Here is a 15826-nt window from a genome sequence, read left to right as displayed (position 1 = left end):
ATGAAGAGGTCATTCTTTTGAACAGCATCCAATAGCCAGCAGGATGTGTGATGACGGCACCTTAAGTGTACTCAGTGCTGTGTTGTGTGTTGTGTGTTGTATGATGTCGGCACCTAAAGTGTACTCAGTGTTGTGTTGTGTGTTGACGGCATCTTAAGTGTACTCAGGGCTGCTGTGTTGAGTGAGTGAGGTGAGTGAGTGAGGTGAGTGAGTGAGTGAGAGAGAGTGTGTGTGTGTGAGTGTGAAAGTATGTGTGTGTGAGAGTGTGTCTGTGTGTGTGAGAGAGTGTCTGTGTGTGTGAGAGAGTGAGTGAGTGAGTGAGTGAGTGAGTGAGTGAGTGAGTGAGTGAGTGAGTGAGTGAGTGAGTGAGTACGTGTACGTACTCAGTGCTGCTGGCTTCTGTGTTGTGTGGCGTCACTCAGATCACACACTGAACCACAACATGGCTGTGGTGTCAGAATGTTACGCAACAGACAAACCCCCTCTGTGCAAATAAGAGTCAAATAAGAGTCCTCCACTTTAATCTCTAGTTACACATTGACAACAGGACACGCTTTCTTCCCCAAACAATGCCTCCACTTCCTGGACGCACGGACATACAGGGGAGGATTAAGCTCCATTTGGACTGTTTCTTCAGTATGCATTTCTTCTGAAGCCAACCAATGTACTGTCACCTTTTCCCCATGTAGTTGAGTGAGAATGAATTAGTCAATTAGTTATTTCCTGCTGCCCTTAGGGCCTCCTGTTGCTACACGACTTCCATGCCTCAGACTTTTCAAATATTAGGACGATGTCCTGAATAGGTATACAGTTCGGTTGAGGTTTCTAAAAACGTACGCAGTTGAAGTCAAATGATTGCATTTGCATTCTCCATTTCAAAGGGTGAAGCACTTTACATGGGCTGCCCTTACTTTCAGACAGAAAGGTGACGGATTAAGTTGTTCGCTCTCGCAGGTAAAATAGACTGTACATCTAATGTGTGTATACTCAAGCAGGTCAAAATGGGCAAGTAGAATAATACCTTGAACAATGCACAAGGTTTGTTAAACCATATGCAATAACTAAACCATAGCAAAGTACTTTTGAATTAAATCAGTTCTGATGCAGAAGTATCTTATATATTGTTATAATTGATTTTAAATATGTTTGCTTTACCTACATTACCTGACATTTAAAAAAAAAACACTATCATGATCCTTGTCAGAATGGACAATCACATTACCTGTTCGTCTGCTGTTGGTAGCAGCCCAACGATAAGCTCTGATGGATGGTAGGTCTTAACACATTGTGGCTACTCTGTCCCCCCCCACACACACACACACACACAGCAGTCCCCACACACACACACACACACACACACACACACACACACACACACACACACTCTCTGCAATATGGTTCGCTGTGGCTCTCCCTTACCTGGTGGAGGATATGCAACCGGAGATTGGTCTTTTGTCTGTTCAAGTCTTAGCACACAAACAAAGGAGGAACCACTTCTATTCTTCTACTGTTCCGTGCCACGTATCTACCTAACGTGTGCGTTACTCTGAAAATGAGCTTTCCACAGGTATTAAATATTTTTGAACAACAACATAATTGCAGGATAGCAAAATAACGGTCTTATTTCCAGACAGCGTAACTTTAGCTTGTGTGAGAACGACATGAATCACTGGATAGTTCCTATAGTTTGTTTTTCTGACAGCATTGCCAAGCCTTACGACTAAACCATTCGAGAGTTGGCTTCTCACTTTACAGTTTATTTGCACATAATGGTAACATGGTACAACTATAGTTCATAAAGTAAATATGGAGATAATGGTAGCATGGTACAACTATAGTGCATAAAGTTAGCACAACCGCTATCTGGCTTACACATCGTGTAAACGTCGCTGAATTTCAACACTAGGGAGTTAGCTCAAACATCGCACAAAATCATTTAAACAATGACAACATTAAGTTCACACGTGAGCAACAAAAAACAACTGTGCCTGAACATCAGTTTATCCATCAGAAGCCACAGGAGGTGTCTCAAACTAAGCTAATGGACACTAGAGAGCTTAGCTCACCCTTAGTTAACGGAGTGTTTGGTGTTAGCTTGCTAGAAAAGACAGCTAGCTGAGCACCACCTCCTTACATTAAGGCATCACCAAGTTATTGCAAGCAAATGTGTACGAGCAAAGCGACCGAGTGTTTAGCGTTACCCACAGTAACGGTAATATTGAAGTGGGTTAATGTTACATATTAAAATTTCACCTCAATTAAGACAGTTGACCGGGAAAAAGTTGAAGCTCACCTCCTCTGAGAATCCAGCGACCAGGCTGACGGTGACATCCAAGACTAAACCGCTGGTTGGAATCTGGTGCGTCCTCTGCACTTCCGCAAACACGTCATGGTTGCCAAATCCTTTTTTTTAATTCCAGTATGTAGTTAACCCTAGGTTATTCTACAAAGTAAAAAATCAATTTCTTAAACTTTCTCTGTCAAGTTTGGCTTTCGAATGTGTTTAGTATTAGCTATCTACATTAGCCTACACATTGACCAGTTGGGAAAATGTAACGGTATTACTTGCCAGTTCCTGTCCATTGTCCAATTCATGGGTCCCAAAGACGTCACTTCCGTGAAGCCTGCCGCCATCTTTGTGACCGACTCAACCAGTATTCCTATTGTATTATACGGTTTTTGTACCCAATAGTAGCTTGTAAGCCCTTCATAATAATATATAGTAATCATATAATAATAACAATATCGGTTATATATTAACTGTATTGTTTTCTATTGATAGGCTCTTCAAATTTAAACTTTTTAAAAGTAGTATTTTCTAATTCCAGTGTTTAGTAAGTTAGCTTTCATAGTTAGCTAGCGAACAGTCATGACTACTGAACATAGCACATCTGAATGAGGCAGAAAAACGGCGATATTTAGAAAAAACATTGATTATTGGCTGCGATCCATTGACTACCGTCAACTTTATTTTGCCCCTTTAAAGTCTGTAAAACGTCTGCCACAACTGTCTGTTCCCGACTTATACATGTATCTTGTACACAAGCCATCCCCATACACCGGAGATAGCCTGAAGGCTTTCAAGAGTACAGATGCATATCAATATGCAGTTGCAAGGATGGGTGAACGACACCAATAAATGGCATCTGGAGGCAAAACACATGTATGTCATCACAGAACATCTAAGTTACTCAAACAGCGATAAACCGATTTATTTTAGTGGTGGTGAAGAGTGCCAAATGTGGGTGTAGCTACAGCCTTTAGTAAAGTTCGTTAGCAGTTCGCTAACTATTAGCGCTCTAGCGTAGCCAGGAGAGTTTAGCTCTGATAAGGCACAGCGATTGTGGCAATAAATGGCATCTGGAGACAACACATGTATTTCATCACAGGACATGTACGTTACTCAAACAGCGGTTATCAACCGATTTATTTTAGTGGTGGGTAAGAGTGTCAATGTGGGCTAACTAGGTGTAGCTAAAGTCTTTAGAAAAGTTCGCTAGCAGCATGCTAACTATTAGCACACTAGCTTAGTCAGGAGGGTTTAGCTCTGATAAGGCACAGCAATTGTTCACGATTGTAGTAACGTGCTGCATTTCACTTAACATGTCAGTCACTCCCAGGCTCTGAACACAAAATCAACATCTCCATGGATAGTGGTGCAGGAAAATACAAAGTGTGGATTGTACAATCGGGAGTTAGCTGCTGCTACTTGTCTCTTCTAATTTGCAGCCAACCATTTATAGCTAACCATTTATTCCGCCGATCTAAATCTTTTGGTATACAATTATATTGTTTATTTGGGTTATTTTCGCGACTGGTGTCGCATCCATCAGCACAACATATGCCGGGCATTTTTAACTTTCTGTGGGTTTGGACCGACTGTGTCTATGTTGTGAATGGCGCTCAGCTAGACTTTCGGTCACAAAGATGGCGGCGCTTAGACACAGTGACGTCACTTGGGATCTATGAATACCGTCACAGATCAGTTTCTCGGACCCGATGTGTGTTTTGGACTAAAGGCTGATTCATGCTTCCTTACGTAAGCGTAAGCGCAAGCGCAAGAGGCCGCGCAAGCCCCTTGCGCGACCCTTGCGCGACTTCTTACGTCTTGCGTGCGTCGGCCCCATTTTCTAGACTTGCGTAATTTTTTACGTAAGCCCTTACGCGAGCCTCGCAGCCTGCATTCTATCAACGAATGATACGAGATGAGGTTACTAAAATATTCTGCATGTCTACTCAGTTTTACAGTGCTTCCCAAGTAAAGGTTTGAAAAGAACTTCAAGCTTCAGACTTTCTGTTAGGGAACCTGTTATCTATCTGCAGAGCAAATGTCAGGCTCATACAAAAACATTAACGTGAATTACTTGATGCTAATACCTAGTGCGGTGTCTATAGGATTTTCCATATACGTTAGCATTAAGCTAACGTATTTTCTACCACAGTTAAACATGCAATACTATGTGATTGTTTTTAGAAAACGAATGTTACGTGATGAGATTACTCAAATGTAGTATGCATGTCTGCTCAGTTTAACAGCCTTTAAGGCGGCTGCATGCTACAGCGTTGGGGGTTAACGGTTGCGCAAAATTTACTCGGTGCAGTTCATGCTCCCAAAGGTTGCGCGTGTTGTCATGAGCCTGCCATTTGCCTGGCAGATACAAAGCTGTTTCCCTAACAGAAAGTCTGAAGCTTGAAGTTCTTTTCAAACCTTTGCTTGGGTAGCACTGTTAAACTGAGCAGACATGCATACTACATTTGAGTAATCTCATCACGTAACATTCGTTTTCTAAAAACAATCACATAGTATTGCATGTTTAACTGTGGTAGAAAATACGTTAGCTTAATGCTAACGTATATGGAAAATCCTATAGACACCGCACTAGGTATTAGCATCAAGTAATTCACGTTAATGTTTTTGTATGAGCCTGACATTTGCTCTGCAGATAGATAACAGGTTCCCTAACAGAAAGTCTGAAGCTTGAAGTTCTTTTCAAACCTTTACTTGGGAAGCACTGTAAAACTGAGTAGACATGCAGAATATTTTAGTAACCTCATCTCGTATCATTCGTTGATAGAATGCAGGCTGCGAGGCTCGCGTAAGGGCTTACGTAAAAAATTACGCAAGTCTAGAAAATGGGGCCGACGCACGCAAGACGTAAGAAGTCGCGCAAGGGTCGCGCAAGGGGCTTGCGCGGCCTCTTGCGCTTGCGCTTACGCTTACGTAAGGAAGCATGAATCAGCCTTAAGGCCGTGGCTACACCAGACGCGGAAATTTTGCTTTGCGGACGCGGTGTGAACGCAGCAGAATTCGAAACCGTTGAAAGCAATGAGAGTGGCTACACCGGACGCTGAAACGGAATGTACCGCGCCGACATTTACGCGCGGAAAATTAAGAAATAGACTGGTTTCTATTTTTATTATTTTCGGCGAGGTTTGCGTGGGCCTTTTAACATATAGTATGGTAATAGATCAATGAAATGTAGCCTAATGAAAATCATTATATATTTTGCTGTGAATAATGAAGGAAGGCCAACTCCGATTATTTCCAAAACCCTCAAGAGCATTTTTAACGTTACTTTTCTGATTGAAGATAGATATAAGTAGGCCTAGACAGTGTAAGTAGATATATAGCAAGTAAGATAGTTGTCAGTGTTCAAGAATGAATGACTTTATATTAATGAATATACTTGAAAAACGAGGACAGCTTTACGACCACAGGGAGGTTAATAAGCTATAGGCAATAGCAAACCTACTTAGCCAGCCATATCTTTGAAGTCGGAGGTGAAAACCCTAACTATTTCATTTGTAGGCTAACTAGGCTAGTTAGTTTGTAGGCCTGACTGAGTACAGTTGAGACATGTGTAGGCTACAGTTGATACCAGACATCCCAAGTCTCCATTAAGTTCCGGGAGTCTCCCGCATATTGATAACGACTCCCTGATGCCCGCAAATTACTTAAAATCTCCCGGAATCTAAAGTGAGCAAACAACACAGACAGACGTGCTCCAAACCGCGTTGAAATCTGTGTAGCGAGCGCACAACAGATAGGGAGAGGGATCTAGAAACTGTACGTGAGGCAGTGTGCGTGTGTGCCTCAAATAAAAGCAGTTAACATAAATAGGATAGTTTTAGCAGCATATAATAAATAGCCTAGTATAAGTAACCTACATATTTAAACATTTAACAAAGAACTTTATAGGGCTATAGCCTATAGAATGATATTATGCTTGTATAACTTTTAGGGACCACAACAGACATATGTAGGCCTCCCTGAAATGGAATACCTCCCTGAAATGACTTTTTGTAGGTTGGGATGTCTGTGATACACTAACTTGGGATGTCTGTGATACAATAACCTGCATGCGCAGCAATCATACAACGTGATTTTTAGTTTGCACCTGCATATAACGTCGGAGATATCGGCGATTTTTTTTTAAACTAGCCTACCTAAGATATTGATTTGATCGTGTCCCTTCTACAATGAATATGTTATTAACCTTACCTCATCAACAAACGCAACTTACATCATTGCAAACGTTAAACCGTGCACTATAAATCTACATATTCCATGCTATCATGCCCTGCAGGGTCATTGCATAATCTAGCGAAAAGCGTGAGGTGGCCAGCGGGGTACAGTTGAGACACATTAGACCTGTCCTATTAATGGGTGTCTTTTCAAATATGAAAATTATAACAATGTTTTATCTTGGGGTCTAAATAAGCAAGGTGGGAGATCGGGTACAGTTGGTACAACTTGATTGTGATATAGCCTATGCTACCTCATAGTACAAAATGAATTTAAATTAAAAAGGCATGCAGTGTGTGTATGTACCTATATGAATGTGTGTGACTGTTGGCTAGCCATGTTTTGTAGCCTGTATGGATTTATGCTTGTGCTTTATTTTGTCCAGTTGTCTTTTAAAAGAAAGTTGAATGTATTTGTAATGCTTGGTCAGTCACCATCAATGGGTTTAAATGGGTGTCTCAACTGTACACCACACGAGACAAAATCGCACTTCATGTTTATGAGCTAATTATGAATACATTTAATACGTTATGGATATTATTGATTGATAATAGTTTAGTATACAATCAAAGGAAATACGTTTTTATTCTCTGGAGGATTATAAGTAGCCTAAAGCAAGTGCCTTCCGTCTAGTCACTGCAGGCACGGCAAGTTTCAAATGGTTTATGTCCGTTGATGTCTGCTTGGTAACCAAGTCTGCCATAAATTAACCGTTACATGAATCTTGTTTGAATAACGGGTTTCTGTAGACTTCATACTTAACCATGTAACTCTGATCCATATGAAGGGATATGGAAGAACTTTGATTGATAAAAGAAGTAAACAAAGACAGCAAAACCGATATTGGTTTCATTTTTAACGCGTCCGGTGTAGCCGGTTCAATAAAATATCCGCTTGGTGAACGTTCTATTTCCGCACGGCAGAATTTCCGCGTCTGGTGTAGCCGTAGCGTAAGGAAGGGGTCCATTTGGTGGATCTTGGCCAGATGTTCTGATAGGGGTGGCCCAGTGTGTCTTTGCTATCTGAAAGATATTAATTACTGTAGTGTGCCATAGGCCTACTGCACACTCTCATTGGTTGTTTTCAAAATCTGGAGAGTGAATGGGTGAGTGAGTGAGTTTCCCTTAATCCAGCGCAAGTGTGATTGGACTGAATAATGTTTTGGAGATTCATTACAATGGTTTGTATCCCCTTTCCTTTAACAAGTTGTATAGTTTATTATATTATTATTACAGTGCATGAAATGCCCTGTATTGTTATTCCTAGGCTTCTTATTACAGTGCATGAAATGCCCTGTATTGTTATTCCTAGGCTTCTTATTACAGTGTATGAAATGCCCTGTATTGTTATTCCTAGGCTTCTTCTTCTTCTTCTTCTTCTTCTTCTTCTTCTTCTTCTTCTTCTTCTTCTTCTTATTACAGTGCATGAAATGCCCTGTATTGTTATTCCTAGGCTTCTTATTACAGTGCATGAAATGCCCTGTATTGTTATTCCTAGGCTTCTTCTTCTTCTTCTTCTTCTTCTTCTTCTTCTTCTTCTTCTTCTTATTACAGTGCATGAAATGCCCTGTATTGTTATTCCTAGGCTTCTTATTACAGTGCATGAAATGCCCTGTATTGTTATTCCTAGGCTTTTTATTCTTATTCCGCGTACCTTTTTCTGCGATTAAAGGCACAATATGCAACAATTATGCTTCAGGATTAGGGTTAGGATAAGCAGTTTAACCTTAAAACTAGAAAATGCATTTCCTGAAGGAAATACCAGTGCATGAAATGCAAAAGTTAGGAAAGGAAGAAGAAAAGAAAGAAGAGTGAAAGAAGGAAAGAAGAGTGGAAGAAGGAAAGAAGAAAGGAAAGAAGAGTAAAGAAAGGAGAGAAGAGAGGATGAAGGAAAGAAGAGTGAAAGAAGGAAAGAAGAAAAGAAAGAAGAGTGAAGAAAGGAAAGAAGAGTGGAAGAAGAAAAGAAAGAAGAGTGAAGAAAGGAAAGAAGAGTGAAAGAAGGAAATAATAGTTGAAGAAGGAAAGAAGAAAGGAAAGAAGAGTGAAAGAAGGAAAGAAGAAAGGAGAGTGAAGAAAGGAAAGAAAAGTGAAAGAAGGAAAGAAGAGTGGAAGAAGGAAAGAAGAAAGGAAAGAAGAGTGGAAGAAGGAAAGAAGAGTGAACAAGAGTGAAAATATTGAAAAAAGGAGATAAAAATGGAGTGAAGAAGAGAGATTGAGTGTGAGAGAAAGTAGACTGAGAGGGATAGAGACAAAGATGGAGAGATGGAGAGAAAAAAAAGTAGAGAATGGAAGGTGTCTTAATGTTCCTAGTTACAGTTAAATTGAGAGGGACAGAGAAGAGGTTCCTTGGATTTGGCGCAGGTGTCAGTGAAGCACAGGTGCAAGCCAGTTTAAAGACCCTATTATGATGTCATAATGGCCCAATGTAAGTCAATGGGAACATTTTGATTCGTTTTTATTTAATATCTTAAAAAGTATAAAGTTTAGAAAAGTGAAAAATACATAGCATAAGTGTCCTTTACAAGACCTACGCGACAAAGTTTGAATGAAGTTTCTACGTTAAGCGGTTCGGGCTGAATTAATCGCAGAAAAAGGTAACAAGAATAAGAAGAAGAAGCCTAGGAATAACAATACAGGGCATTTCATGCACTGTAATAACAGCTTTAAAAAAATTGGGGCGCTACAATGACTTTTAATATGGAGAATTGCGTCCGTGCCACTGGCATAGCAGGGTCGATAGGCATATAACTAGGTTCTGTAGTTTTGCCTGCCGATGCCCGCCGACCAGACTTTGATTACCTTCTGCCGATCTAGTAAGTAGCTTATTTGCCGTCTTGCTTAGTCTTGTGTTGCACATGATTGATGTTTGACTGTGTAAGGACAGTTGTTGAGTAATTAGTCAAAGTCAGCACATTTCAAGAGATTTCGTTAGTTTTAGCTGCTAGCATACCTTTAGCGAATAGCTATTAATCCTTAATGCACCTTTAATTCAGCTTGAACCGCTTAACTTAGAAACTTTGTTCAAACTTTGTCGCGTAGGTCTTGTAAGGGACACTTATGCTATGTATTTTTCACTTTTCTAAACTTTATACTTTTTAAGATATTAAAGAAAAACGAATATACATTTTTCCCATTGACTTACATTGGGCCATTATGACATCATAATATGGTCATTAAACTGGCTTGCACCTGTGCTTCACTGACACCTGCGCCAAATCCAAGGAACCTCTTCTCTCTCTGTCCCTCTCAATTTAACTGTAACTAGGAACATTAAGACACCTTCCATTCTCTACTTTTTTTACTCTTCATCTCTCCATCTTTCTCTCTATCCCTCTCAGTCTACTTTCTCTCAATCTCTCTTCTTCACTCCATTTTTATCTCCTTTTTTCAATATTTTCACTCTCTCTTTATCTCTTTATCCAGAGCCACTCTTGTTCACTTCTTCTTCTTTCCTTCTTCCACTCTTCGTGCCTTTCTTTTTTCCTTCTTCCACTCTTCTTTCCTTCTTCCACTTTTCTTTCCTTTCTTCACTCTTTTTTTCCTTTCTTCTTTCCTTCTTTCACTCTTCTTTCCTTTCTTCTTTCTTTATTTCACTCTTCTTTCTTTTCTTTTTTCCCTCTTCCACTCTTCTTTCCTTCTTTCACTCTTCTTTCTTTTCTTCTTTCCTTCTTCCACTCTTCTCTCCTTTCTTCACTGTTCTTTCCTTTTTATTTCCTTCTTTCACTCTTCTTTCTTTTCTTCTTCCTTTCTTAACCTTTGCATTTCATGCACTGGTATTTCCTTCAGGAAATACATTTTCTAGTTCTTCATCTTATTACAGTTATTCGGTGGCTTCTTATTACAGTGCATGAAATGCCCTGTATTGTTATTCCTAGGCTTCTTCTTATTATTATTACAGTGCATGAAATGCCCTGTATTGTTATTCCTAGGCTTCTTATTCTTCTTCATCTTATTACAGTGCATGAAATGCCCTGTATTGTTATTCCTAGGCTTCTTATTCTTCTTCATCTTATTACAGTGCATGAAATGCCCTGTATTGTTATTCCTAGGCTTCTTATACTTCTTATTATTCTTTGTACCGACTTCTGCGATTAATTCAGCTCGAACCACTAAACGTAGAAACTTCATTCAAACGTTGTCGCGTAGGTCTTGTAAACAACACTTATGCTTTGTATTTTTCATTTTTCTGGGCCTCGTTTCCCGAACGCGCACTTAGCCTAAAAAGCACTTGAAATCGTTCGTAAGCGGAATCCTACGTTGCAGATGGGTTTCCCAACGCAGCACTTAGCTTAAGTGTATCTTTCGTTGAGAAGAATTCTACGTGTGGTCAGGACCAGTAGTAACTTCACACTAAGCGATTTAATCCACCAGGGGCGTCGTTCGACCGTCGTTCGGAAGAAAGGGGAATTAAAAAAAAAAACATGGCTACTTGAAGCGAGGAATATTTTACATTAGTAAAGCTATCTACACAACTTTTTATATGTTTATAATGACTCGGTTTGATCTGAAATGTGCTACGCGACCAATGGAGAGTATGTAGGTCTTAACTGAAGCTTTCAAACAGTAGTTTTATGGCACAATTAGCGCTTATGCCACCACTCCATTGGCTTATATGGTAGCTTTCTAGCTAGATGGTTGTATACATATATATTTGCAACCATGTTCTTTATTGAAACTTTTTTTAAATCGCTAGTTTCATAGCTCATACAGTCACGCATGACGTACGCTTCAACCCCCTCGACACCTTATCCAGGGGTGTCGTTCGGCCTATTGTAGAAGAAATCCAAACGATGTTTCTGTGTATAGCACATCATGAGAATGTCATTGTTTCACCTGCCTATTCCCATCAAAATAGAAATAAAGAATATTGAGTATTTGAAAATAAAGATTAGGCTATACAAAACTAGTGCAGTGCCCGTAGGAATTATGCATTCTGTAGTGTTAGCAGACGTAGGGCTGTTGGGTAGTGTAATGGCAAGACATATTTGCACTCCACATAGGTACAGGTTACACTGAAGTATTATTGTGATGCATGTTTCCTTTTCATTAAGAAATGTGTTAATGGTAGCCTTTTTGGAGAGTTACCAACAAATAAAGTTTGAGATTATGTAGTGGATGCAGTTGAATATACTGTAGATGTCAACGTTGCTGTCTAAACTATAAACTAAATGTCATAAAGAAAGACATTATTTAAAATGAAGTTATGGTTGAAATAGGATCACTTCTTTATTGTAAGGGTAAGTGTAGGGTAAGAATGGTCATGCAGTTGGACTGAAATGTAGGTTAATTTTATTGAATGTATGTAGCCTACTGTACTGTATGACTTCGATGATGCTAGCTTTGACAGCCCACTCTCAGACAGATCGTAATAAATGTCCTTACAATGGGAACACAGTTTAAATAGGCTACTCTGCTGGAGATGGCGTTACTATCCCCGCCCCGAATTCAGTGCACATTGCACGTTCGATGCACGCATAGGCTAGCTAATTTCACAGCAATTAACTTAAACAGGTTAACCTGACGTAAACAGCTCCTAAGAGCTACTTAAGAACTTAAGCACCTGACTTTAAGTTGATGGTTGGGAAACGCACTTAAATAGAAAGTGTTACTTAGAGTACGATGTCGCGAAAATCCACGTAGGCCGTTAAGATAGGTCGTTATCGGGAAACGAGGCCCTGAACTTTATACTTTTTAAGATATTAAAGAAAAACTAATACAAATTTTCCCATTGACTTACATTGGGCCATTATGACATCATAATAGGGTCATTAAACTGGCTTGCACCTGTGCTTCACTGACACCTGCGCCAATGGCTCCAAGGCTCCTCTTCTCTCTGTCCCTCTCCATTCAACTGTATAACTAGGAATTTTAAGAGACACGTTCCATTCTCTACTTTTTTTCATTCTTTTTCTCTATCCCTCTCCCTCTACTCTCTCTCGCACTCCATCTCTCTGCTTCACTCTTTTTCTCTCCTTCTTTCAATATGTTCCCTCTTCACTCTCTCTTTACAGCCTTTTTCCAGAGCCACTCTCCTTTCTACTTTCTTTCTTCCACTCTTCTCTCCTTCTTCTTTCCTTTCTTCTTTCCGTCTTCCACTCTTCTTTATTTCTTCCTCTCTTCTTTCCTTTCTTCTTTCCTTCTTCCACTTTTCTTTCCTTTTTCCACTCTTCTTTCCTTCTTCCACTCTTCTTTCCTTTCTTCTTTCCTTCTTCCACTCTTCTTTCCTTCTTTCACTTTTTTTCTTTTCTTCTTTCCTTCTTCCACTCTTCTCTCTTTTCCTTTTTCCTTCGTCCACTCTTCTTTCCTTTCTTCTTTCCTTCTTCCACTCTTCTTTCATTTGTTCACCCTTCTTTCCTGTCTTCCACTCTACTTTCTTCCACTCTTCTCTCCTTATTTCCTTTCTTCTTTCCTTCTTCCACTCTTCTTTATCTCTTCCTCTCTTCTTTCCTTTCTTCTTTCCTTCTTCCACTTTTCTTTCCTTCTTCCACTCTTCTTTCCTTCTTTCACTCTTCTTTCCTTTCTTCTTTCCTTCTTCCACTCTTCTTTCCTTTCTTTTTTCCTTCTTTCACTCTTCTTTCCTTTCTTCTTTCCTTCTTCCACTCTTTTTTCTTTTCTTCTTTCCTTCTTCCACTCTTCTTTCATTTCTTCACCCTTCTTTCCTTCTTCCACTCTTCTTTCTTTCTTTTACTCTTCTTTCCTTTCTTCTTTCCTTCTTTCACTCTTCTTTCTTTTCTTCTTCCTTTCTTAACCTTTGCATTTCATGCACTGGTATTTCCTTCAGGAAATGCATTTTCTAGTTATTATTCTTTTTACGAACTTCTGCGCTCAATTCAGCTCGAACCACTTAACTTAGAAACTTCGTTCAAACTTTGTTTTCTAAACTTTATACTTTTTAAGATATTAAAGAAAAACGAATATAAATTTTTCCCATTGACTTACATTGGGCCATTATGACATCATAATAGGGTCTTTAAACTGGCTTGCACCTGTGCTTCACTAGGTGCGTTTCCATTCAGCTCGTTCGCATTAACGATTCGCATTCACGGACGATTCGCATAAAACAAATGCGCATCAGCGACCGTTTCCATTCACCCGAGTCTTTAGTCTAATTTGGAGGAAGAGTTTTGTGCATGCTAGAATGGACGCCCTCCTCTCTGCCGTCGGGACATTTAATGCTGTAGCATTTGAGTTGTTTGCCTTAATAGTTGCTAGAAGGAGAAGGCGTAGACGGTTTTAACATGTTTTACAAACTCACATAGCAGCGAATTCCGTTCCCCGCAGACGTCCGTACATCTGGGAACGAGCACGGTCTAGTGATTTTTTTTAATTTGGTGAAGGCCCACTTCACTGACCAGCTGTGGGTCGAAAACTTCAGGCTGACCAGGTCAGGATTGCAAGAATTGTGCAACGGATAGGCCCTGCTGTGTTGCCTGAAATCATTTGCTGCCGAAAGCCTGTCCCCACCGACGAACGCATTGCAATTGCGCTTTACAAACTTGCAACATGCGCGGAATACCGTGTTTTGGGCGAAACGTAGCACTGTACAAAGATGTTTATATGCAGTATGCTTTGCCATCCGAGTACAAGCAAAGACATATATTAAGTTACCATACCTGGGCGAGGCGCAAGAGATTGCGAACCGAAACAACCGCGCACACCAGGTCCCCAGGTGTTAGATAGAATCAATGATCACAAAACAACAAAAAAGTATGTGTGGGGAGATAACATGTCCACGTAGTTTGCACGTAAATCAAGTTAATCAGTTAGCCTACAATAAACTAGGTAATGATGATGATGTTCAGGGGAAACAACAAACCGCAAACATAGATGTACTATAGTATATAACAGCAGGTGCATATGCTGCATGAGGTGTGGTGTATTAGCTGGCAGTTTGAGAAGCAGTAGTGGAACATCACATTCGGGGCAGACAGCAGCACGGTTGTCTCTCACTGCAACAGGACGTAGTCTACAGTCCAACTCCGAACATAAACAAATACACAAAAGACGCGAATCGCTCGAATAAACTGTTTCCATCTAAGTTAAGCGCATTAACTACATTCGAATAACTAGTTAATCCACCTCCCGCTGGCGAATCGAATTTCTATGCGCATTGGGGAAGTTAATGCGAAACGCACGCGTTTCCAACCAGGATTAAGTATTCGCATAGAGATAATGCGCATTGAGACATGGGATGGAAACGCACCTACTGACACCTGTGCCAAATCCAAGGAACCTCTTCTCTCTGTCCCTCTCAATTTAACTGTAACTAGCAACATTAAGACACCTTCCATTCTCTACTTTTTTTACTCTTCATCTCTCCATCTTTCTCTCTATCCCTCTCAGTCTACTTTCTCTCACACTCAATCTCTCTTCTTCACTCCATTTTTATCTCCTTTTTTCAATATTTTCACTCTCTCTTTATCTCTTTATCCAGAGCCACTCTTGTTCACTCTTCTTTCCTTCTTCCACTCTTCGTGCCTTTCTTTTTTCCTTCTTCCACTCTTCTTTCCTTCTTCCACTTTTCATTCCTTTCTTCACTCTTTTTTTCCTTTCTTCTTTCCTTCTTTCACTCTTTTTTCCTTTTTTCTTTCTTTATTTCACTCTTCTTTCTTTTCTTTTTTCCCTCTTCCACTCTTCTTTCCTTCTTTCACTCTTCTTTCTTTTCTTCTTTCCTTCTTCTTTCCTTCTTCCACTCTTCTCTCCTTTCTTCACTCTTCTTTCCTTTTTTATTTCCTTCTTTCACTCTTCTTTCTTTTCTTCTTCCTTTCTTAACTTTTTTATTTCATGCACTGGTATTTCCTTCAGGAAATGCATTTTCTAGTTCTTCATCTAGTTACAGTGCATGAAATGCCCTGTATTGTTATTCGGTGACTTCTTATTACAGTGCATGACATGCCCTGTATTGTTATTCCTAGGCTTCTTCTTCTTATTATTACAGTGCATGAAATGCACTGTATTGTTATTCCTAGGCTTCTTATTTTTCTTCATCTTATTACAGTGCATGAAATGCCCTGTATTGTTATTCCTAGGCTTCTTATTCTTCTTCATCTTATTACAGTGCATGACATGCCCTGTATTGTTATTCCTCATTTTCTAGTTATTACAGTGCATGAAATGCCCTGTATTGTTATTCCTTGGCTTCTTCTTCTTCTTCTTGTTACAGTGCATGAAATGCCCTGTATTGTTATTCCTAGGCTTCTTATTACAGTGCATGAAATGCCCTGTATTGTTATTCCTAGGCATTTTCTTCTTATTCTTCTTACCTTTTTCTGCGATTAATTCAGCTCGAACCGCTTAACTT

General features: G+C 39.8%; 1 protein-coding gene across 1 annotated transcript in view; it reads right to left on the bottom strand.

Moving 5' to 3' along the window:
• The window catches only part of b4galt4 (UDP-Gal:betaGlcNAc beta 1,4- galactosyltransferase, polypeptide 4), a 10624-nt gene extending 8295 nt beyond the window's left edge, over positions 1–2329 (bottom strand). The window contains exon 1 of the mRNA XM_080833747.1: positions 2294–2329. The gene's annotated coding sequence lies outside the window, so the exon portion shown is untranslated. The remainder of the gene's footprint in view (positions 1–2293) is intronic.
• Between the last annotated feature and the right edge of the window lie 13497 nt (positions 2330–15826).

Source organism: Sprattus sprattus, assembly GCF_963457725.1.
Source record: "Sprattus sprattus genome assembly, chromosome: 1".
Taxonomy (NCBI): domain Eukaryota; kingdom Metazoa; phylum Chordata; class Actinopteri; order Clupeiformes; family Clupeidae; genus Sprattus; species Sprattus sprattus.
This window is presented reverse-complemented; position numbering and strand designations above follow the sequence as displayed.